Here is a 23,757-nt window from a genome sequence, read left to right as displayed (position 1 = left end):
TTGGAATACTAGCAGTAGGGGGAATGCAGGAGAACGAGGACCTCACAAGATAGCTACGTGCCTCTTGGGTCTTGTCACTAGGGTTTTAGGTGGATGCTTAAGATGATCAGAGCTCAGAATTGCTGTTTAAGCCAAGCAACTAATTTTAAAAGAATTCAGGGGTATCTCTTGTCCGCACAGCAAACTGGGACTTCTGCTGTCAATGCAGTTTGCAAGCTGCACTATTCAGAGGCTGTTAATTCAAACCCTGGAAATACTAGAAGCAGGAAAGCAGTGTTCCTAGTCTCCTCAAATTTACTCTACCATGACATTATCATTTCGTAAAACATATTTTTTGTGGCACTGCCCCCCCCCCAACCTTACATTTGTTTTAGTTGTTTGGGGTTTTTGAGCAGATCCCATGTGTATTTAAAAAAAAAAAAAAAAAAAAAAAACCTTAAATTTCTCTTTGGAAGACAGTATTTTACAGTACATACAAAAATACTCTGGAAAAACATAGAACTTCATTTACAAAAACACCAAATTATAAAGAAATTACAATAGAGAGATAGCATAACATTTGCTTCATGTGATCAGGATTTCTCCCCAGACCAGACCTTCAGACTACTACAAGTTTTGATGTAATCATGTAGACAGCTTTCAGGCTTTATCTGAAACCATTCTCTGCATGCCAATTGCTTTCAAGACTGTACCTTGCAGGTGGGTAGTAGTGTCACAACAGCCTTGGCTATTGCAACATTTAAGTACATCTTCAGCCATGTGTTCTGAGTTTAGCTTTACTACCCAGTGACAACAAAAAAATCCCATCAAGTCTCGTGCTGCAGCAGTCTTAAGACAAAAATCAGATACAATGGCAAGGGACATGTCTATCTTCTCCACATCTTGGTAGCATCCTCTGCTGCATTTTCTTCAATATTTAAATTATTAATGGACCTCCATGGGAGGCAATACTTGTGTAGTGCATGGCTGCGTTAGGCAGAGGAAAGCTACTAGCTGAGAAAGCTGAGTACTATTGTGATAGGTGCACAGAAGTGTATGTGCCAAATGGGAAAATAATTTAAGATAAGAACAATATATGCACGTGCACTAGGAAAGCACAAATGGATACAAGCACGTTCATATACACTTTGAACGACAGCGTGCTTGCAGTGACTAGTTAACCTGTTTACACACATTCTGAATCCAAGTCACAGGACAGGTTGGGTTTTGTGGCTTTTTCAAAAGCTGTTTCAGCTAGTGATAGTTAAGACTTTTAAAAAGACTAATAAGGATAACTCTTACAAGAATATATTTGGGAAATGAAGACTGAAATAAGTTAAACTAAAAAGCATATTTTTGTTTACATCAACAAACACATAGAGTATTTGTGTGAGGTAGTCTGGGCACTGGAACAGTCCGTTCAGCTTTCCAGTTAGTCCACTGAGTAAAACCCCTTCAAAATTATGTTGTCTGTAGATCTGCTGATGACATCTTCTGGATTGCCACCATCTTTGCTGAATCCTGGCCAGTTAACTAGAAGAACAGAATACACAGGCCCAGAATAATTGCTATGCTAAAATTACCCTCATATTTGAGTACAGCTTCCAGTCAACACATTAAGTGTATTAGTGGCCATTCTTAAAACATTTAGACAAGACTACCATTACCACACGGCAATCTCAAGCCTCGCAAAAAGTCTTATTACCCAAACCTTGAAATCTGTACTTGAAATATTCAATAGTAGGTAACAGTTCTGCAAGCTGATTCTTTACAAGTATCAAAATTGAGCTTTTTCTAGTTGTTCTTTGCCTCTGCCTCAAATCAGAGGTCAAGCCACACAAACAGCTGTTTAAGGAGAGTTATGTATAGCAATAAAACAAATCAAGCATTAATCGAAAGCTTCCACAAAAACAAGATTTAACTAGCAACTCCACACTGTCATGTCAGCAGTGGACAACCTATTGAGTAGGCTGCTGATTTCTAAAGCAGCAAACCTATCAATATGCATTCAAAAATCATCTGGCAGAACAAGATTAGCTCATACTTTTAAATTTATAAGATTCATATCCACTTCATTTTGAGATTTTTTTTTTTTCCTGAATTAAGAACCGCTTCCAAATAAGTCAGTTCATTCAGCAATTGGTCAGTGCAGTAATATACAAGTACAGTAGTATTTAGAGACCCTGCCACCAGACCAGAAACAGTCACTAGTGCCAGATCTTGGAAAAAAAAAATTGTTTAATAGCTATACAGTATATTCGAGACAATTTCTCATACCTACATCCTAGGAAAACTATCATTATGCTTAAATTTAGATTCCTGAATCCACTGGGGATGTATATATACATTTCTTCTCAGTTATGTCATTCATTGTACATCAATAATTAATTCTACTTCAAACACTCCCTGGCCTAGACCCCCCTCTCCTTACTTTTTCTCTGTCTACTAGTTTTTGGGGGCATTCTTCTGATGTAGGTGAGCAAGGTCCTTTAGTGGTCAGTGAATAAGGTCATTTAAGTGCAGCATTCTTAGGATCTGTAATTGGAGTCCCACTTAATTCATGCTGTCCTTGGACAAAATGTGATCCGCATGGAGAAACTGTGTTATGTCCTGGAATGGTGCACCCAACTGGAGCTCCCAATGTTCTTATTGCAACTGTAGCCTCCAGTTCTGTAGGAGACACTGAGCTTCTAGAGTTCAGCCATGAAATTAAAGACTGGATTCCATCCGCTACTTCAATACATACTTGAATCAGTAACAGAAATGGAGAGTCCCTTGGACACTGATGGCACAGCTACATGAGGTAGCACCATCAGATTTCTGATACACAGCATTTCTGTAAAAGTCAAATGCCAGAGTTATAAAATGCTAGTTTGTAAAATACTGTACTTTTCCTTTCCAGAAAGTCCATGCAAGACAAATGTCTATCTTCTTATCTCATTGTCGCACTCTACTGAACAACAAACTCACAGGCAATCTAGAATGAGATCTTCATTTTGCTGAACTTCAGACCGCAAATTTAAACTTAAGCATTTTCTTTAGTCAGTCTCTATGTACTTGCACTGTTTTCCAGGATAGTATATCCAGCTGTCGTGGTTTAACCCCAGCCAGCAACTAAGCACCACGCAGCCGCTCACTCACTCCCCCCCCATCCAGTGGGATGGGGGAGAAAATCAGGAAAAGAAGTAAAACTCCTGGGTTGAGATAAGAACGATTTAATGGAACAGAAGAGAAGAAACTAATAATGATAATGGTAACACTAATAAAATGACAACAGTAGTAATAAAAGGATTGAAATGTACAAATGATGCACAGGGCAATTGCTCACCACCCGCCGACCGACACCCAGCCAGTCCCCGAGCGGCGAATCCCTGCCCCCCCACTGCCCAGTTCCTATACTAGATGGGAGGTCACATGGTATGGAATACACTGTTGGCCAGTTTGGGTCAGGTGCCCTGGCTGGGCATGAGAAGCTGAAAAATCCTTGACTATAGTCTAAACACTACTGAGCAACAACTGAAAACATCAGTGTTATCAACATTCTTCACATACTGAACTCAAAACATACCACTGTACCAGCTACTAGGAAGACAGTTAACTATATCCCAGCTGAAACCAGGACACCAGCACTCTGTACTGCTTTTCATGAATGTATCTGCTCTACCCATACAGGCATCCAATTTTTTTTTTTTTTTTAATGCTACTGCTACAGTACCAAACAGTCTGAATACAGAAGGCATTACTCATTTGGTAGTCTTGGGCTATTACTCTCAAGATTACATATTCCTCCTGTGCTGAAGTAGTTTATGAACAAAGAGACTTCCCAGGAAGTGACAGACACTTTTACTGCACAAGTTCTCATACTGCTGCACCAAATCATCAGCAGCTCTAGTGTTTCTGTGATCAAGATCAGCACTTCATTAGAACATGCTTGGCATTAACCATTTTTTTTGTTAGAAAGAACAGCTACCTACTTATAAAACACTCCAGCTTCAAGTTACACGCTAACCTAAGGGGAACTACATTCAAGACCAAATAATTGCTCTGTTATCATGTTCTTCTTTCTTCCTATATGTGTTCACATACACTGAATTAATTTTTTCAAGGATTTCTTTAACCTGTCTCTCCCCATGTGCCCAAAGGAGATGACAGCTTTGTTCCTGAAGCCATTAGAGCGCTCCACATGCTTATGAACAACATAGATTCAACACAAAATCCTAGACCTCATTCACATTGCGAGTCAGTTAAAAAGCAGCTTCTTCACAGTTTTAAGGTTATGGTGCTAACCTTTATCTCTCTGCTGTAGAAGTGTCCAATTTAGAAATCTTATTTAAAGAAGAGACATTATCTGGTGTTCTGGAGTCTGTGTCTCTGGAACTGTCCAAACAACTTCCATCTGAAGAAGTCCTTTTGCACTGAAGCCCACTAGCATTTTGACTAGCACCTAGCATGCTTTGCTGAAACAACAACAACAAAATAATGAAGTAATTATTAAAGCAAAAAAAAAATGCCAGAAGAGCCAAATTTTTATTATACCTTCTTTCTTTTCTGTAAGGTTTCTGCAGGCAAAAAATAGTGGAGATGCTTTCTCTTCACATGAGCTGCCTCAATCTTCATACCATCCTTTAGCATATTGAGGTTGTTAGCCTGGCTGGAAACTAACAGGAAATTTAGCGTTGTAGCTTAGTGGGAATGTTTGCATTAGGTATTTGTCAAAGTTACACATGGTTTCTTTAGAAGCAGCAAGCCTTTAAGTCTGTCCAGCCCAAACAAAGAATAAGAAGTTGTCCCAAGATGAACGTGACCCAAGATGCCCATTTCACATCCAGTACAGACCAGGTATGTAATAGCTATTTAAGTTCAAATATACATTTATGTGCTCAGTTACAGCTGTGGTTTGCTAATCATGCAGCTCACATCTGAGCTGATTTTAGCCTGAAGGAGATAATACTCCTTAACCCTTAGTTTTCTGGTTGAAAATAGATCTAGAGGAATTTCTGAATCAACCCAACTGTGCTCAGCTGATGAGAGACCAGACACCTTAATCAAGATTTAGACTAATTTTTTTGTTTGATATTTACTGTGGTGATTGGGGGGGGGGCGTTTCACTAATTCGGGTGTTAAAACTCTATCTGTCCAAGACAGTCTAGATTTTAGGGACATCTGACTTATCAGAACCACCACAATTTAAACCAGTTTTTCTTAATTGCCTGCAAAGAACCTTTTATGCAACTAAAAAATGCTATACTAGCACAGAAGTTATTACAGAATTAAGTCACATTTAGGTAAGTTTAACAAGCCTATCATGAGCATAACTGGAAAGTCAGCTTACTAACATACAGAGTGGGAATCAAAGTAAGGACATGCAACAAAAACAAAAAGGCTTATAAGTCTTTCTACAGGAGACCTAGAAGTGAAATAAAAGCACACATATGAACATTCACACTGGTATGAACAGTTGCTTCAAAGTAAATTCAATAATGTTTTTATGGAAAAGTGAGATAAAGTTCATTTAACAAAAGCCTTCCGAACTATGAGCCTTATACTCTTGAGCCCATCAACTTGCCCTCTAGAGATATTCTCTCAAAGTCAAGGCACATGATAAAAGCTTTCTTGCATGTAACTACTGGCCACTCCCACATTTGCCAAGGGATATCACACCTCTCAAGAAACACCTTTTCTGTTCAATCTCTCTGGATTCAAACCCTGTATCTGAAACATATTGTCGGCTGTGCTTCACTAAACTAAGAGCACACAGCTATGCTAATAAAGTTTGTGCATAGAAATACAGGATTTAACATTAGTTCTAGCCTCTTAGCAGTACATAAACCTTGTTGACATAATTTACATTTGCCACAACATTGAAACACAGTGCCACTGGATGTAACGTATAAGACAAGCATCAGTTCAGAGAAGAGTACAAGTCTGAGGAAGTCACCCCACCTGGCTTGAAACTCAGACAAGAGTTTTGATGCTTTTTTTCTGTGTTTTTCTCATATCCCAAAGCATGAGCTAAAAAGAAGGTCAGCTTTTACTGCATTTACTCATGTTGTCTGAGCAACACAACACACAGCTCATGCTGGTACCATGGATAAATGTTTGTTTGAACTGATGAAGAGTTTAAAGGAGCCCACCATTAGAACTTTTTGCCCAAACACACTTGTCACTTCAGAAGAGTAACCTGATTTCCTTAGTTCATCATTATGATAGCTAGGCATGAGCCTGACAGCACACATGCACTTCTGAAAGGCACAAGAGCAGGCAGCTTGGGAAGAAGCAAACAGATTGTGGCAAAAAGACCTATACTTTCAAATGACTGCTCACCCCAAAATCCCTTTATTCTAGCATTATCTAACAACACTTGAAATATTACTTTATTTCTACATCTATCAAAAGTAATAATGGAAGATGAACATGAAGATTTACATGCGAGACTGCATGTCATTACAAGGTGACCACTCACTGCCTTTCAAAGTTCTGGGATGATATCATACATAAACTGTTATTTTGGAAAAAATACTCTCAACAGGCATTAACAACTTATTTTAGAGACTGATACAGTTAATTCCCACTTTCAAAGTTCAGCAACTGACAACTGTTTTTGACAAGTGTAGCTACACCCAGTAAATGGACATCTCCTGGCTTCACATCTGACTGTCCACCTCATGAATCGCAGTTCCTTTGTGAGAGTTTACTATGATCTGCAGAGCAGTTATTTCACGTGTGGTATATGGTATAGGACTTTAGTACACACTTTTGTTTCAAGATGGACTTACTGTGCCAAAGTGTCAAAACAGTATGTTTTTCAGGCTAATCTTCTATGTATCGCGCTCGGTAGAAATATCTAATAGCTAATACCAGAAGGAACCACAATTCACTTTGTGAAGCAACTTGCACTAGAATAAAAAAATGAAACCCTACCAGACTAGAGCAAAATATAGGCTTACCTTTGAACGACTGTATAACATACGTTAAATCAACGTTAACACTTGCTGCATTTTCCACTTTCCTAAATACAATTCCAGGAAACCACATTGACATTGACACATATCCACTCCTAAAAAGACAGATTCACAAATCTATCATTTATGCACAGATGCCAATTATCTGGATGCTAGTATGTACTCTCAAGAAGGGAGTAAGCAAAACAATTTAGTTGTATGCAGCAGCTAAAGATTAGAGTCAGCCCATACTTAAGTTCTCTGAGAACTCCTCCCTGAAGTTCTCCCTTCTTTAAAAAGATCCTACATGCTCAGAACCTTACCTGTGAGGCCTCATACCTACAAAACAGTAGGTACGTAACCGAACATCTCTCGCAGGTAAGCTGAGGTGAATGAATACAAGCAAAGTGCAATACTGTTGTGGGTTGACCCTGGCTGGATGCCAGGTGCCCACCAAAGCCATTCTATCACTCCCCCTCCTCAGCTGGACAGGGGAAAGAAAATATAACGAAGAGCTTGTGGGTCGAGATCAGGACGGGAGAGATCACTCACCTGTTACCATCATGGGCAAAACAGACTCAGCTTGGGGAAAATTAACTCAATTTATTACAAATCAACCAGAGTAGGGTAATGAGAAATAAAACCAAATCTCAGAACACCTTCCCTCCACCCCTCCCTTCCTCCCAGGCACAACTTCACTCCTGGATTCTCTACCTACGCACCCCAGCAGCACAGGGAGACGGGGAATGGGGTTTATGGTCAGTTCATCACACGTTATTTTCTGCCGCTTCATCATCCTCAGGGGGAGGGCTCATCACACTCTTCCCCTGCTCCAGCGTGGGGTCCCTCCCACAGGAGACAGTCCTCCATGAACTTCTCCAATGTGGGTCCTTCCCACGGGCTGCAGTTCTTCACAAACTGCTCCAGCATGGGTCCTTTCCACAGTGTGCCGTCCTTCAGGAGCACACTGCTCCAGCATGGGTCCCCCACGGGGTCACAAGTCCTGCCAGAAAACCTGCTCCGTGGGCTCCTGTCTCCACAGATCCGCTGGTCCTGCCAGGAGCCTGCTCCAGTGCAGGGTTCCCACGGGGTCACAGCCTCCTTCGGGAACCCACCTGCTCTGGTGTAGGGTCCTCCACAGGCTGCAGGTGGATATCTGCTCCACCGTGGACCTCCATGGTCTGCAGGGGGACAGCCTGCCTCACCAGGGTCTTCACCAGGGGCTGCAGGGGAATCTCTGCTCTGGCGCCTGGAGCATCTGCTCCCCATCATTCTTCACTGATCTTGGTGTCTGCAGGGTTGTTTCTCTTACATGTTCTCACTTCCTCTCTCCGGCTGCTGTTTCTGTCCCAGCAACTTTTTTTCCTTATTAAATATGTTATCACAGAGGTGTTACCACTATCGCTGATTGGCTCGGCCTTGGCCGGTGGCGGGTCCATCTCAGAGCCGGCTAGTATTGGCTCTGTCAGACACAGGGGAAGCTTCCAGCAGCTTCTTATAGAAGCCACCCCTGTAACCCCCCCCCCCACTACCAAAACCTTGCCACACAAAGACAATACAAATACATTGGCCAAACTGTATTTCAGAAAAGTAATGAAACTCACTGTTTACAAAGTTCTCATCTGCCAGGGAAAGACTGGCTTTACATGTGCAATAGATAGAAATTAATTCCTCTCCAAGTTTCCAACTAGCACACGAATTTCAGATTCAACAAGGCCAATCCTAATAAGAACAAGAGCCATTTACTCATTTTTAACTGTATCCAGCACATTTGTTATATGCCTTTTTACAATACAATGCTAATACAAAAATGCTAACCAGTCAGTAAGTAGTAAGTTTCATTCAGCTGAGCAGATACTGGATATTTATATCACACACAGTATAGTTTGAGAAGTTTCCAGTGACATTTGAGCTTTAAAGTTTCCAAAGACAGAGGTAAACAAGTTTAACTTGTACTCTTAACGGGTCAGATACAACACTTCAACATATGACCTATGATGAAAATATCAACAAGAAGCAGATTCCCAGCAGCTCTGGCTGCATTTTGAAGAGCAGCAAAACTCCTTTTTGCCCCTAAGATCAAGGAGAGCAACAGTTTAGAAAAGGCTCAAGCACAACTGTTCAATTACACCTGAGTAAAGATGCAATTCTTCCTGCAGATTGACCTGTGAAAAGAGTTTACCCTTTTCCAGGCAAACTCAAAAAATATAGTTCCTTTAATAAACAAATGATCTAGTCAACACAGTCTCAACAGAAACTTGCCCAAGAAATGTATCATGACCAGAAAGGCTCTTCATTTAAATGAAGTACTGGCATTTTACCCTTTTACCTAAAACACTGCTAGCTTTGAAAGCAGTCAGAACTCTACGTTCTTCAAAAGTATCTTATGTTGATGAACAACAGAGATGTGTCATCTATTCCCAAATCCATTCAAGAGTTGGTGAACTAAACTTGTTCTTATAGCAGACAAACTGAAGCAAATTTATCTTCTGCTTTTCATTTTCCCAGATGCAAAACTAAGCCCCATTTGCTGCCATTTCTGTCACTGCAAAAAACATCAGCTTTTACTGGAGCCAGAACTTTCCTCATCTTTATTGTGAGATACGATAAACTTTGTTCACTTAAAAACATTTCACATCAAAAACTATTTGGCTCTAAGCCCTCTGCCCATAACTCCTTGTTGTATACCTAACTGCAACTGACATCAAGCTGTAGCTGATACGATTTTTAAGTGAACACATTAAAAAGTTCAGGTAAAAGGTATTACCTATTAGAGCTATTTTTAAACATGAGAGAAGATGTCTTTTAGAGGTAGCATAAGAATTAAATTATTTGCCTTAAAGCGCAAGCCAAACTTTGAAGTATAACCAAGGTGCCCTCAGAACAGTGGTCTGTTACACAGAGCTATTTCGCTTGCTTACTTGAGCAAAGCAGGTAAAGTACTCATTTCTTAAGAGTGAGAACACCACATACATTAGAGTACCTTAATTCCTCACCGTTTCCCCTTATTTCAAGATTCACAGTTAGTCAGCTGGTTCACACAGGTTAAACAAGTTATTATTGGTGTATCTCCTTTGAGACAGTGACAAATGTCATGTCGTAAGCAGTCATTTTCTCTCACTACAGTTGAAGTGGTTCTCACATTACATTTCACAAAGTAGATCAGCACCCCTGCAATGTACCTATCCACTACCAAGCGTGCTGAGATGATAATTTTCAGCACTAAACATAAGATGCCTGAGCAAACTACTAGATTAAAAGTTTGTAAATACTATTTATCAGCATTCAGATGCTCTGTGCAGACGGTCAGGTTTCACCTAGATTAAACAGCCTTGTTTCACTTCACTGGAGAAAAGGAGGCTCTGGAATAGGCTGACTACATAACCAGAGCAACTTAGCATTGAGTGTAATCTAGTCCTAAATTAAATATTACATCCAGTAAAAAAGTTATGAAACCAAGTCTTCTAAGGCTCTACAACAGTGGTCTTCAAAGTGGGGGGGGGGCAGGGTGTATGCCGGGGGGTGTACACCAGGGGGTGCACAAGACAATCCACTGGGTATGGGAAGAAAATACTAGAACTTCAGTAATGTGTATGTAACTTGTAAATAAGTAGATATATACTGCAACTATGTGTTTAATTTTTTTTTTTTCTCTCAGGACTGCACAAAAATCTGGAGACCACTGCTCTCTAACTCAGTAAAAGATCTAACTCTCCAGTGTCCACTACACATCTGATGACATCAAGTAATCCCCGTTTACTTCAGACTCTGCGACAAGGAACATCTTCCTAACTGAAGCAGTGTTGGGTAAGTAGTCTCCTTAGACTCCTTGCATCTGCTTCTCCAGATGACACAGAGCATCTGACCTTCAGGCATATGCACACTAACCCTCTTTGTTCCTTCTCATCATGACTTAGATCTTTAGGTTAACTTCTGAAACAGCAAGATTTATGTTAACTTCCCTTCACAAGAAAGCTTTCAGTTTTGCTGATGAACTGTCTACTTAACTTGGTACTGTATTCCATGCCTAGTTGCAGAGTTGAATGCTTTATTTTTGTTAACTGTATTAACTAATGAAGTGCAACACTGAACTGAGTGTCAATTATCTATTGAATCCACATTCAAAGCAAGTCTTACCACTCTAAGTGATGCTCTTCAGTGGAGGCACTAGCAGTCAGCACAATACAATGTCTAGAAGAAAAGAAAAAATAATATCCTAGCTCAGGACTTTGTATTCCTTCAAGTGAAATCAAAACTGCCTTAAATGTATAGAATGTGACTTCCAGACATGACAGATTATATCCTGCATTCGGCACAGTATTAACTGAAGAAAAACTGATTACACCCTTTATAATTGCATTCTGCTACATTCTAAGTATCAGAGTTGATTTCTTTTAATAAAAACAGTGTCAGTGGCATAACACATATAGTTTTTCTCTCTTCCCTCTACTTATCCTTACCGAAATTCATATGACTACCTCCAGTTTCTGAAAAACAAACACCAATGCCATCTTCTATTTAGACTGCAAGCTAAAACTATCTATGCTAACCAGTAAGTAAATAATTTCAAGTTCAGATAACAGATTTCATACATAGTTGTATTTCTGAAAGAAGTTCTGTGGTTCAAAGAGCTTTGGTCAGTCCGATTTTCCTTGGAGAATCTCATTTGTAACTGCAAGACCTATAATTAAGGTTGAAAAACTTATTACTTTTTTTTTTTTTTAAAGACTAGCAGAGCATGATATAAACTTTATAAGATAAAGGTTTTGAACAATGATTGACAGATCAAAAAGCAGGGATTCCCTTGACACAATGCAGGTCTACTACAACAGTTCATTGTAAAACTGGTCCCTTATTGCCTGCAACAGATATACTTCCCAGAGAACTCTTCTGCCTAAAAGGGCGGAACACCTCGCAGAATATAACCAATTCAGATAATGTGGTTTCATAGAGGAAAATTTATACTTTTTAATCAATTAATATGCATGGAAAGAACTTTACCATGTTTTAACTCCTCTACCGCTACCGCTCATGCTGATGTAGATACGTTGTATGTAGAGTTCTGCTGTGGATAGGCTGGGGTAATGATAGGCATTACATGATATCGGTCTCATCAGTTCACCTATGATGTTAAAACAATTGTGCTCAGCACCAGCAGCTTAGCTTAGAAGAAAGTTTAAAGGCTTCCAAATTCAATGTCTACATACCCTAGGGTCCCATACTGGTAAGTTAAGATTGCTCTCTTCGTGTTGTTTCAGCAATACAGGTTTTGGCCATTCCCTGTATAAGAAAAGCCAGTAACTAACTGTCCATTTAAAACTCTGCCATGTAATTCAGGGTAGGATTGAATGTTGTTGGTGTAAATCTTATATAAAGAACTACCACAAAAAGTGTAACTACTTTCTGCAAATTAAAATAGTCATAAATAGCTCTTACCATTTTGAAAAAAAACAAGAACGTCTTAATCAGAGTAGTAGCCAAAGCGTTTGGCTAGAGCTGATACATTCTTGCTACTAGCATGGCCCAGGAAACCCTACCAATGAATCCCAGCATGTTGGAGTAAATGCCACATCATACAATGGATATGCTGTCATTAGCCTGTAGTCTTTCAATACCCAAGTATATTCCTTCAAATTTACAGCACCAACCTCACAATCTATAGAATACCTAGTACACTTCAGCCTCAAAGTCAGTTATTTTTTCAGTGCAATGAGGCCAAAATTGTTGGTCCTCACAGCGATGAGAAAAAGAATCATTACCACACCACTTCCCAAAATACTGCTACTCTGAAATTTGCCTGCACTGCTACAGCTACTGCTTCATCCAACTTCCCTTAAGAAAAAGGTTCTACCATTCTTCTAGCACTTGCTCTAGTCACATGCGCAAACAGTATTTTCTTATTCCTTATGTATCGAGCTTTTATACTTCACTTGGCATTTTTATCCTTTGTAGTCAGGTTCCTGATAAGCAACGCAGCACCTTGTCCTGTAGGCACTCCCCTCTTCTCCCCACTCTACCCTCATTAAAAAACACACAGAATCTGCCCCATGGGGGTAAAAAACTGTTATTTAAACAGCTATCCAAAGCTGAAGGAATTCTAATGTTATTATTTTTTCAGCATGAGGTACCTCTGAAAAGTTTAAAGATCACAAACAATCACATTACTCACATTTTGCCCACAGTTTAATTGCAGTGTGAGCCAGAAGTTCTCTTTATTTGGCACTAGGTGTAGTGTTTCATCAGTAACTCTGCAGCCTGTAAGAAAAAATGTTGAAGCACAGAACTTCCTAGTAACATCTTGTCCTGGGTTCAGCTGGAATAGAGTTAATTTTCACAGGAACCTGGGAGGGGGCACAGCCAGGACAGCTGACCTGAACTAGCCAAGGAGGTATTCCATACCATGTGACATCATGCTCAGTACATAAATGGGGAGCGGGCTGGGGGGGCTCTCGGCTTTCAGTGGGGGAAGTGGCGGAGCATTGGGTTCTGGGTGGTGAGCAGTTGCACTGTGCACCACTTGTTTGGTATATTCTTTTATTAGTACCGTTGTTGCTGTAATGTCTTTTTTTGTGTTGTCCCAGTAAATTGTCCTTATCTCAAAGCTCAAGGATACTTTTTTTTTTTTTCCTTTTCTCCTTTCTGATTCTCCTCCCCATCCCACTGGAGGGGGGCAGGAAGAGTGAGCGAGCGGCTGCGTGGTCCTTTGTTACCAGCTGCGCTGAAACCACGACACAGGTACAAGTTGTTTTTATGCTATGCTGGATCAATAACTTACAGTTTATCCTTCAAGTCTATGAAAACAAGTTTGGATTACTTGCTTTGTATTACCTTAAAAATTAGAGATTACACGTAACTTTCAGTATCACGTCAGGTAACTGGTGCCCTCAACAGCTTTTTCATACTTTAGACTGCAGCCAACAATTTTCAGTAAGGCCCTTCCACAGGATTCCGAAAGCTAGGTTTCTTTCGACAGCCAGGAACAATTAAACCAGTGAGTGTTAAACAGTGAGCAAGTCAGGCTTCAGTATTTTAAATTTGGGGTTGGTTTTTTTTGTTTGTTTGTTTTGTTGTGTTTTTTTTTTAATGAACTACCACACATTCTTCTCTATCAAGTGCTCTACCTATTCATCTGAAGTAGTTTCTGTGGCAAACTGGAACAATGTGCACACCCCAATCAAAGAAACATGAAACACAACTTGAAACATCTAAATTTCAGCCCACTCACCACCTCCTCAGATCTCAAGTATACAGGGGATCAGTTTCTGCATCTTGTAGAAACTTGGGTTGTGTAATGTGCATTCCACACCAATTTTAGTAATATTTTCTTTTTAAAGATGTGTAAATATGCTTACCATTTAAGCTTCATATACATCTTATATCCAGGCTTCTGAGATGTGAGTCATCTCTGAGATCAAGCTTATCAGAAACAGTTGGCATAGACAGTCTTGCAAACATGAGATCAATCTTAAGAGGAAGAAAGTGCCAGCCATTAGAATGCCACACAGTTTGCAAACAGCACACTAGTGGGGGACAGTCATTCAAGTCTAAAAAGAAAGGTTAACATTTGTATTTAGAATTATGTGACTATAGATACATCTCCCGAGATTTATTGACCAGAAGACTCCATAAAATTTCTAAAAGTTCCATATTTTATTTACAAAACCTTCATTGCATCACCCCTTTCTTTTTAAGCTAGGGAAAGGAAGAGGGGTTTTTAAGTTGAAAAAAAGATTACTCTAGACTTAGAATTTTAATTAAAAAGGAACTTAAAATTAATCACAGAATTAAGACAAGTTCAATCACCTCAACTATACTTCAGCAAAGGAGAGAGCATTTTCTTTAGGCAGTAAGCCCTTTTGATCCTGAAGTATCTGGGGTTTAGTACAGTCTGAGGCAAGAAAATTATTCTGTGAATGTCTGTACCAGATAAAGGCCACAAAAAGGTCACTGAATAAATGTCTTCATAATAGTGATACCAAGCAGTAACTTGCTTAGGTATTAGAGCATGCAGGTCTTTATTAATTGTGTAAGAAGTATTCAAGATACCAGGATTCCTGCAGCTGACAAACCTAGGCAGGAGTCAAATGAGTACTTTTACTTTCCATTTTCCAGATTGTTTGTCCCATGACCACTTCATTTTGGATTTGCAGCAAAACATTTAGTCTGCTCACATGTTTCACACAGTGAACTACACTATACGCATCCCTCTGTAGAAAGCTCACTTGTCAGAGCTAAGAAGAGTTAGCAAGGACACTTCCTCTGCTCCCACTCTGCACGATCCTAGAGATAAATGCTATTCAAGCAGGCTACCTTGGTCTACAGCACAGGTTTAGAAAAAAATGTCCCTGATGCTCCCATGCCTGCCAGGCTTCCTAGGGGCTTATTTTCCTATAAGCAATGTATTCTCCTGGGATAGGTTGTGGTCCAAAACAGCACAGTCACAGGTCCCTGGAAAAGTTATCCTATTCCAAAGCACGAAAAAAATTTACTCACTTAAAGAAAAAAAATGCTTACCTCAAGGCCATCAAACTCAAACTTGACAAGTGGTACATATGCATCTTCAACTGCCTGTAAAGGAGAGGATAACTGTGTAAGAAAAAATGTTTTGCTACTTTAATGTTTCTCCTAAACTACGATCAAATGCAGAATTTACACTGCTAACTACTCAGTATAAAGACTGAGCTGCTTCCAAACCAAAAAAAACTTATAATAAGCTGCAAGCAGTATAGCACTAATACAGTACTAATACTAGCATTCAGAAGTTATTTAGCCAAGAGATTCAGAGGCTGATCATGTATTGTAATGAACAAACAGTGCACAATGAGCCATCAGTATCAGAGGTTGTAAGGTACTTACCTTGGTGGTGAGGAAGAAAAGCAAGAGATTTCCATAGCTATCTTACTACTGGTTAACATCCAGAGAAATCTAGAAAATTCTGTCCACATTTGACAGCGTGCACAAGCCTCCTGTATTTTTATTTTCTACCATGCCTGAGATGCTATCAGCTACCTTATGGGACAATTTCCAATTTTGTAGACCACTTGTTAGAGCTGTGCCACAGCCCACTGAGTCTGTTTTCAGGTGGCAGTCTTCTAAACGAAGGCTCATTAGCTATGCATATGAAATCTTTCAAAATGTCTGTACAAGGAAGACTAGGCTGACAGAAACACTTCTCAGGAGTTTGGTTTTATACGCAAGGTACACAACATAGGCACCGAGGGTGATTTTACAAGGCAGTTTTGCACGTTCGCAGCACAGCTCCTATTAACTTTATGTAAAGTTGACTGTGTATCTCTTCTACAAAGTCTCAGGCTGAGTCTCAGAAACCTTTCCACATCACATTCAACTTGCTTAGATCTCAGGCTGCCCCTTCCTCTACCTGCATGCAGTTACCTTATTTCCAAGCCCCTTACTACATCTAAAGTTAAAGCAAGGCTCCTAGGGACAATCTTGCTTTTTGATACTATAGCCAACTCATTCCCAAACCATGGGTAGGGAAAAAGTGAACCACAAAGAGTCTTATGTGATGTACAGTCATTGGGGAAGGGAACCAAAAGCTTGACTTCAACATTTTCATGCTGCGTAAAGAGTATTTTAGAAGGTACTCAGAAACAATTCCCTTTTTAATTTTGGTTTGTAAGACAACAACTACCAATATGAGTCTTCAACATGAATATTCTTATTGTAGGAGTTGCACAGTCTATCAAAGAGAGAGCTTACTCACTCTTAGATTTTTTATTTCCTCCTGATGTTTGAGTTTTTCAAAGAACGACTGAAAGAAATCCTATCTTTCTACATGTCTAGGAGCAACACAAACAGCATCTATGTCAGCACCTGCAAAGAGATTCCATTTCTTCTGTTACCATTGGAAGACACTTTCAAACATTAGAACTATGACCAGACAACAAAAGTTTACCTTTACTGTGTATTTCAAGCCTGTAAGAACCACACATAAATATTTTGCCACCAACATTTGCTACTGCTGAAGGGGAAAGATTCTGTGGGTAGAAGAGAAAGAGTTTTCTGTAGAATGTAAAATACACATTGAGCTACGTGCAAGTTTAACTAGCATGTAAGTTATTTAGAAAGACTACAACAGCCTCCATAAACAATGTCTTCTCCCTCCCGTACTGAGTTGTTAGTCTAATAGACTGATACTGTTTTTCTGAAGTGAGTGCTTGCAGCTCACAAACAAAACAAAAAAAAGATGAGTAATGTAGCAATCATTTCATCAATTTAAACAAACTAAGACCTACTATCAGTCTTCCCTGCAGCCAGCCCACATAAATTAACACAATCTAAGAGCCATACCAAAGGCAAGTCTAGTGTAATAATGCCAAACTAGATTGAGTGCTGTAGGCTGTTTGGGGCAAGATTATTGCCCATTTACCATCTTTCTCACCCCACAATATGTTTTTTCAGCTTTCTTAACTCCTACAAGTCAACTGATGGAGCCAATTCACAAATTTATTCAGTGCCCCAAGGACTTGAAGAGCTTGATCTGAAGTATCTTTTATACTTTATTTCAATGACAGTTATTACGGATCTCCTTGATACTTAAGAAAGTTAAAAGTTCAACTTCAGCATAAATCCTAGTTTCTTTAAAAGAAACAAAAAGGCTTCAGCTGTTTTGATAAGAATGTATCAAAAATCCTTACCTTGCTCTCACCAAGTTCTGAAATCCATTCTTTGACCAAGTTATTCAGCTTACCAAGAATGACCAGCCTGTAAAGAAAACTCATGTTAAGTTTGCCCTAATCGCCCCCCCGCCCAAGGAGATCAACAAATTTGACAGTCTTGTTATACCCATGGTTCAGTTCTTCCTCATCTTCAAATACCCCAAATGCTTTCATCACTTCAACCAGCTTCTGAGTATGAATGCAATCTCTATCCTTAGGAGGAGCCAAGCTAATTGGAGAAGTAATTCCACAGTGCCTTTGAGGCTGGTTCTGCAGCCTAAGAGTACTGTGGGAGACAATAAAATACTGAAGACTCCATAAAAGAAAAAAAAAAAAAACAAACCAACCACCTTACTGGAAAACACCCTTCCACTTAACCGGTTTCCAAATCAGCTTCTGTTCTTTTGCCCAACATTAACATAAATGAGGAAAAAAAGATCCTGCTTATGGTTTTTAGATAACTTGACCTAACTTAGAAGTCACAACTACTTTTTTAAAAAAAAATTGTGGATATAAGAAAAGATCCAAGTTGCTACCCTCTTAAGACAGCTTATTTGCATTGCGCTAGAGAGTTATAACTGATTGCCAGGAAATGAAAAGGTTTGAAGTTCACGAAGGGTGACACTACATACAGCACAAGTTTTGGACATAAATGTGTTTCATATCAGTTTTGATTTAAGGATATTCCCATCAGCTTCTTGCTAACATTAAACAAGACAATTTAACACTGGCTTCTTTTAGTTCAATGTCTTTGCTGTGCTTCTACTGATTCTGGAAGGACATTATAGTTTATTGTAGAGGAAGGACATATAACAAAGTGGTCTGTTAAACAGAGTTGTTACAGCAAATTCAGCATTACCTTGGTTTCGTTTACAGAAGAGGATGAATGAAAACATCAACCAATCTGCAGCTAATGTTGCTAGCAGAGCCTTGTGCTTCTAACACAGTGTTCAATTTTTATAGTTCAGAGGCGTAGCTGTACATACATCTGTTTTAATCTAAATCCAAGAGCTGTATGTCAGCACGCAGAGCAGCACAAGTTAAGATCTGTTTGTAGAAGGTGCTCAAATCTGCTTTAACTAGCTCACTGCCCAGTTAGGTTGAGCAGGACACCAGGCACCTGGGTTTGGAGGCCCACAGGGTTACTGCCCCTGGAACTCCAAGCACAGCAAGGCATCATTTTCACCTCCAACCCTCCACTTGCCCTGTCTGCTTAGACTTCTTTGCAATCAGAAGCAGCACAGGACTGACATGGCAGGACAACATTAAATTAAAAGCAGCATGAGCTTTTTTTTTTTTTTTTACACCATAGAACCCTTGCTTTAGAAAGGGAAAAATGGAGAAAGAAACCCCTACTTTGCATTACCAGCTGAAAGCAGGAGAGAGAAAGGAGTGGGACAAGGAAGTGAGGACTGTACTTAATGGATCAAGGGTTTCTACAGAAACACTAGTAGCAAAAGGGGGAGACACATTAAAAAGGTCTCTACAACTCATCATGCTTGTCAAAGAGTCCATATCCAACCCCTAAGGCTAAAGGGATTAATGATGCCTTTATTCAAACCAGACATTTTCCTATTTCATATATGGACAACTTCAAATATTAGCTGGGTTAGTCGAGAGATGCTTAGAACTATTTAAGGCATCTGACCCACTTTGGCTGGAATGGGATGAGGAAGTGCTCAAAGGACAGCTTCAACACTTGATTTTAAAAAGATTGCTTATTGCAGCTCCTTATTTCTAATTGTTGCCTTTACTCTTCCACTGAGGAAAGATGGATTTCTCTCTCTCAGAGTAGCTTTATCCAACTATAGACATGGCTTTTAGTCATCTAGTGGGTTCCCTCCGCCTCCCTTCTCTATGAGCTCATTTTTCAAACTTTTTTCTATGCGTTTTCCAAAAAGCTGGAGCGGGGGGGAGGGTATTAGAACTGTAGTCCTATCAACTAGTCTCCCCAGTCAGAACAGCTGTTTACTTGCAAGTGTAACTAGGCCTTGACCTAATTTGCCTTGCCTTGTTTATAGGCATTGTCAATTTCCACTTTATAAGTAAAAATAGTCATAATTAATATTTTCCTTCTTATGATATCATTTTCATAACAAATACAGAAGGAAAGCTTATGTTTAATTGCTGTGCATTACATCTAAATTAAAACAACTACAGCAGCAACTTCTTCCATGTTTTACACATTACTTGCAGTGTACAACTTGCACTTCAGAAAGTTTGCACAACACAAGAATGGGTTTTAGACTTTGCTAGCATCCAAGATCTTTCCAGGCTACAGAAGGCCACCATCTGCCTTTTGTTGCCCCATTCTTCCTGCAGAGGCTATAATTAGAGATTGACATAAAGGACAATATCGATTAGATATAGCAGATATTATCAACAGCAAATTCTCTTAGTCAAGAGTAGATGTTTTTCAGTTGCCTGCATGTATTACTGAAAATTTGATCTCACAACTTAAAAGTTGAGCAAAATGGCACTTGGAAAGCTTTACTGAGAATGACTTATGCCCAATAGAATTTGTTCCCTTTTTGGAATTAAATAAATAAATAAATATCTTACTTCTCTCTCTCAACTGTACCAGACTGCCAGGCATATACAAAGAAGAGATCTTAAAAGAGAAAGTAGCATGCATGGCATAATACCTATTCATCCATCAGCCTTCTGTTTAAATGAGAAGTCTCTGGCAGTTTAATATTTTGCCAACTCTTGCTATGATTTGTCCACCACAGTGAACAGCTCCAACATGCTTCAGTTCCAAGAGATCCTAATTTTATACAAGAAGTTAAACTGATTTGTTCCAAGTTTTGTCACTTGTTTATAGCTTCACAAAGCTGCAAGCCATTTATCCTGCATACTCCGAGAGACAACGGATAAGTTCACACTATTACAGTTCAGGGAGTTGCAGCCATCAGGGCGGTGTATGAGCCTTCACTGTGAATGCATCTCTCTGACTTATGAGGTCAGCCTGCCTCCAGCTGGGTAGAAATTTATCACTCCAGCCTTTTCTACCGTCACCACTTGGGAGGAGGAATGAATGTAAATCAGCTCCTGAACCCTCCAAATTGATAGCACAAAACAAAACAAAACAAAACCCCCAAACAACAAACAAACCAAATCCAACCAAGCAAGAAAACCCCCAAACCCTGTGACGTTCACTGAAGTAACACCAGCTACACCTTCCATTCCTACTGCACAAACTCATGCTAAAAAAAGCCTGCAGACACCTGCTGGCAAGTTAAAGCACCTTGTTCCTGATGCCAGCATAAAGATAAAGCCACTTTTTTTTCTGCCTTGAAGCTGGGTTGGTAGCCTGAAAGCAGTGCCAGCATCCCGTATAGCACAGATAATAACTCACCTTCTCTCGAACTTGTTTTATCTTCTTCCACGTACACTTCCTATGCTGTTGCCTCACAATGATGTATTTGGCCTGCTCTTGTCCCTGAATTGTTATTTTCTTGCTTCCTGAATTGGAGATTTTAGACAATCTGTGGAATGGATCCTGGGTTTTGTTCTGGTTTATCTTTAAGATTTTATAAACACAGTGCACCCTTACAATCTATCTATAACACATATCTTCCAAAAGGAAGGACTGACCTGACACTGCAATAACAGATACAACAGACTCCTCTCTCTCCAACTGAGAGAAAGCAGTTTGGCTATTTGGGCTGACTAAATTGAAGAAACTCAAAACTGACATAAAATAGGAGTGTTGACTTTTCCAAGAATTTGCTCAATCAGTGTCAACTAAGTTGTTATAAAAAGAATGTTGGAGGCTGACTTCTATTAGAACCCCCAAAACTTCCTTAGTTTGGCTAAATACAATTTTGATTATTCTAGTTATACACAGTTATTAGAACAGCATTACTGGAATCTGAGGAACATACATGCCCAATGTGGCATCGGACGGATGTTTCGCCTAATACTTTAACTGCCAACATGTGCCTACACCAGGTAACATGATGACATTTACATAAAGTGCTTGTAAGAAAAAGCTATTTGTAAAAAGCTGAAAGGGAAGAAAATACTAATTTACGTCTCCTTAAGCAAGGCGTAATTGTATAAGGCTAAATTTACTTTTCAAATACATTATCTGTTGTTGTCACAGCTTACAACTCTTTAGAAACAACCTGGCAAATTCACGTCAAATTATTAGGGGGTTCTAGAAATCAATTTCTACAGCCCTGTTCAGCCAGAAATCAAAAGGGTGGCTTTCCACCTGAGCCTTTAAATGTTTTTAATTCTGATATGTAATTATGGTTTCCTCCCAAAGAGTTCCTTTTTCAGGGTCTTCTTTTCAATCAGGTACTTGAGTTTTATTTTAAATAATTTTACTGCAAGCACAGATTCCATTTGTTAAACCCAATCCAAATTAGGCCATTTAAAAATTAATGACTGCTTGTATTCTCCACAACTATCTTCTGCATACTTACTTCATTATAAATCAGCTGTTGCAGAAGTTAAGTGCTATGGCCTCGTTTAACAGCTTACAAATAGTAATACATTGGATTTCTGTAGAATACATAGAGTCCCCAGCCTGCTCTGCCACCTGCTGAGCAAATTGTACTGGCTCTCGCTGGATGACCTTTTGGAGTGGAGAGAGGAAAAAGCAAAAAATCCCATTTGGTTTATCTGAAGATCATTTTTTAAAAGACATTCTAAAGTTACAGTTTCTTACCAGTGGTGGGTATTGATTGTCTTTGGGGGCCCAGACGACTTGCTAATGCTGGCTGTCTTTGCACAGGAACCTGAGAGCCCTTGTGAATAAACACAGACAGTTGGAAAATAAGCTCTACTAAAATATAAGAATCGCTGCATATGTTGAAATAAAGCTTACCTTCTCTTCCAACGACCTGCTGGTTGACAGAGAGGAAGATGTAGAAGGTTCAGCAGCAGTCACCAGAGCAGCAGGAGGTATAACAGTATTGAGTGGTGGTGGAGGCAGTGGCAGCTGCTGCTGTTGTTGCTGCCAAATCTGTTGACAGAGCCTTTTTGTGTAGCCAGCTCCACTCTTGAAGTTGTTCACAGCCTGGAAGCAGAAAAACGTTTACAAAAAAGGTAAGATGAAACTTCAGCAGATATACGAACAAAAGCCTTCAAAGAGGAAAACTGCTTGTGTATTCCTGTAAATGCTATCAGTCCTAAAAGAAACCAACATACAGATATTTGAACACATCACATTAAACACTGATATTAATGACTGGTAACTCCGAGTAACTGTATGTAATGTACTTCAGTGTTAACACCGAATTTGAAAGCGAGGCAATCATGTTAAACAAAAGTGTGACCTGAATTTGCCAGGTTGTCTCTAAAGAGTTGTAAGCTGTGACAACAACAGATAATGTATTTGAAAAGTAAATTTAGCCTTATACAATTACGCCTTGCTTAAGGAGACGTAAATTAGTATTTTCTTCCCTTTCAGCTTTTTACAAATAGCTTTTTCTTACAAGCACTTTATGTAAATGTCATCATGTTACCTGGTGTAGGCACATGTTGGCAGTTAAAGTATTAGGCGAAACATCCGTCCGATGCCACATTGGGCATGTATGTTCCTCAGATTCCAGTAATGCTGTTCTAATAACTGTGTATAACTAGAATAATCAAAATTGTATTTAGCCAAACTAAGGAAGTTTTGGGGGTTCTAATTAATTATAAAAACACATATATGATTAATAGGTGAATATGGTCTTTAATTGAGAGCATGAAGCTAGAAATGTTCAATAGTGTAAAAAAATTCTAGTATGCAGCAAATAACTATACAGTTTTGACATTTCACTATTGTAACATCTGAAGATGTAGCATAGGCTGTGTCTTGATGTTTCAACTAGTCTTTTTCCTACTATCTAGTACAGCGAGAAGTCCCCAACCTCAAGGTTAATGAATAAAACACATCTCAAAAAAACATTAGTAGGTTTGAGTTCTGAAGGTTTTAACCAACTCTTCCATGGAGAAGAATGTGGATTAAATGCTTAACTACCCGCTTGTTGCAGACCACCATAAGTCCCCAGAGTTGGCTATATAATTTAGTATGAAAGAAAGGGCTGTGGACAAACTAGACTCATTCAATATCTAACACTGTAATCACCTGCAGAATTAGCTACTCTTCTCATATTCATCCTTCCACATGTCAAGAAGATTTAACTAGACACGTAAAAAGG

General features: G+C 39.4%; 1 pseudogene; it reads right to left on the bottom strand.

Moving 5' to 3' along the window:
- Window positions 1-1,411: 1,411 nt before the first annotated feature.
- On the bottom strand, window positions 1,412-23,091 carry LOC138684087 (poly(A) polymerase gamma-like; annotated as a pseudogene).
- Window positions 23,092-23,757: the final 666 nt, after the last annotated feature.

The sequence above is a fragment of the Haliaeetus albicilla genome, unplaced genomic scaffold, assembly GCF_947461875.1.
Source record: "Haliaeetus albicilla unplaced genomic scaffold, bHalAlb1.1 scaffold_34, whole genome shotgun sequence".
Classification (NCBI taxonomy): Eukaryota; Metazoa; Chordata; class Aves; order Accipitriformes; family Accipitridae; genus Haliaeetus; species Haliaeetus albicilla.
This window is presented reverse-complemented; position numbering and strand designations above follow the sequence as displayed.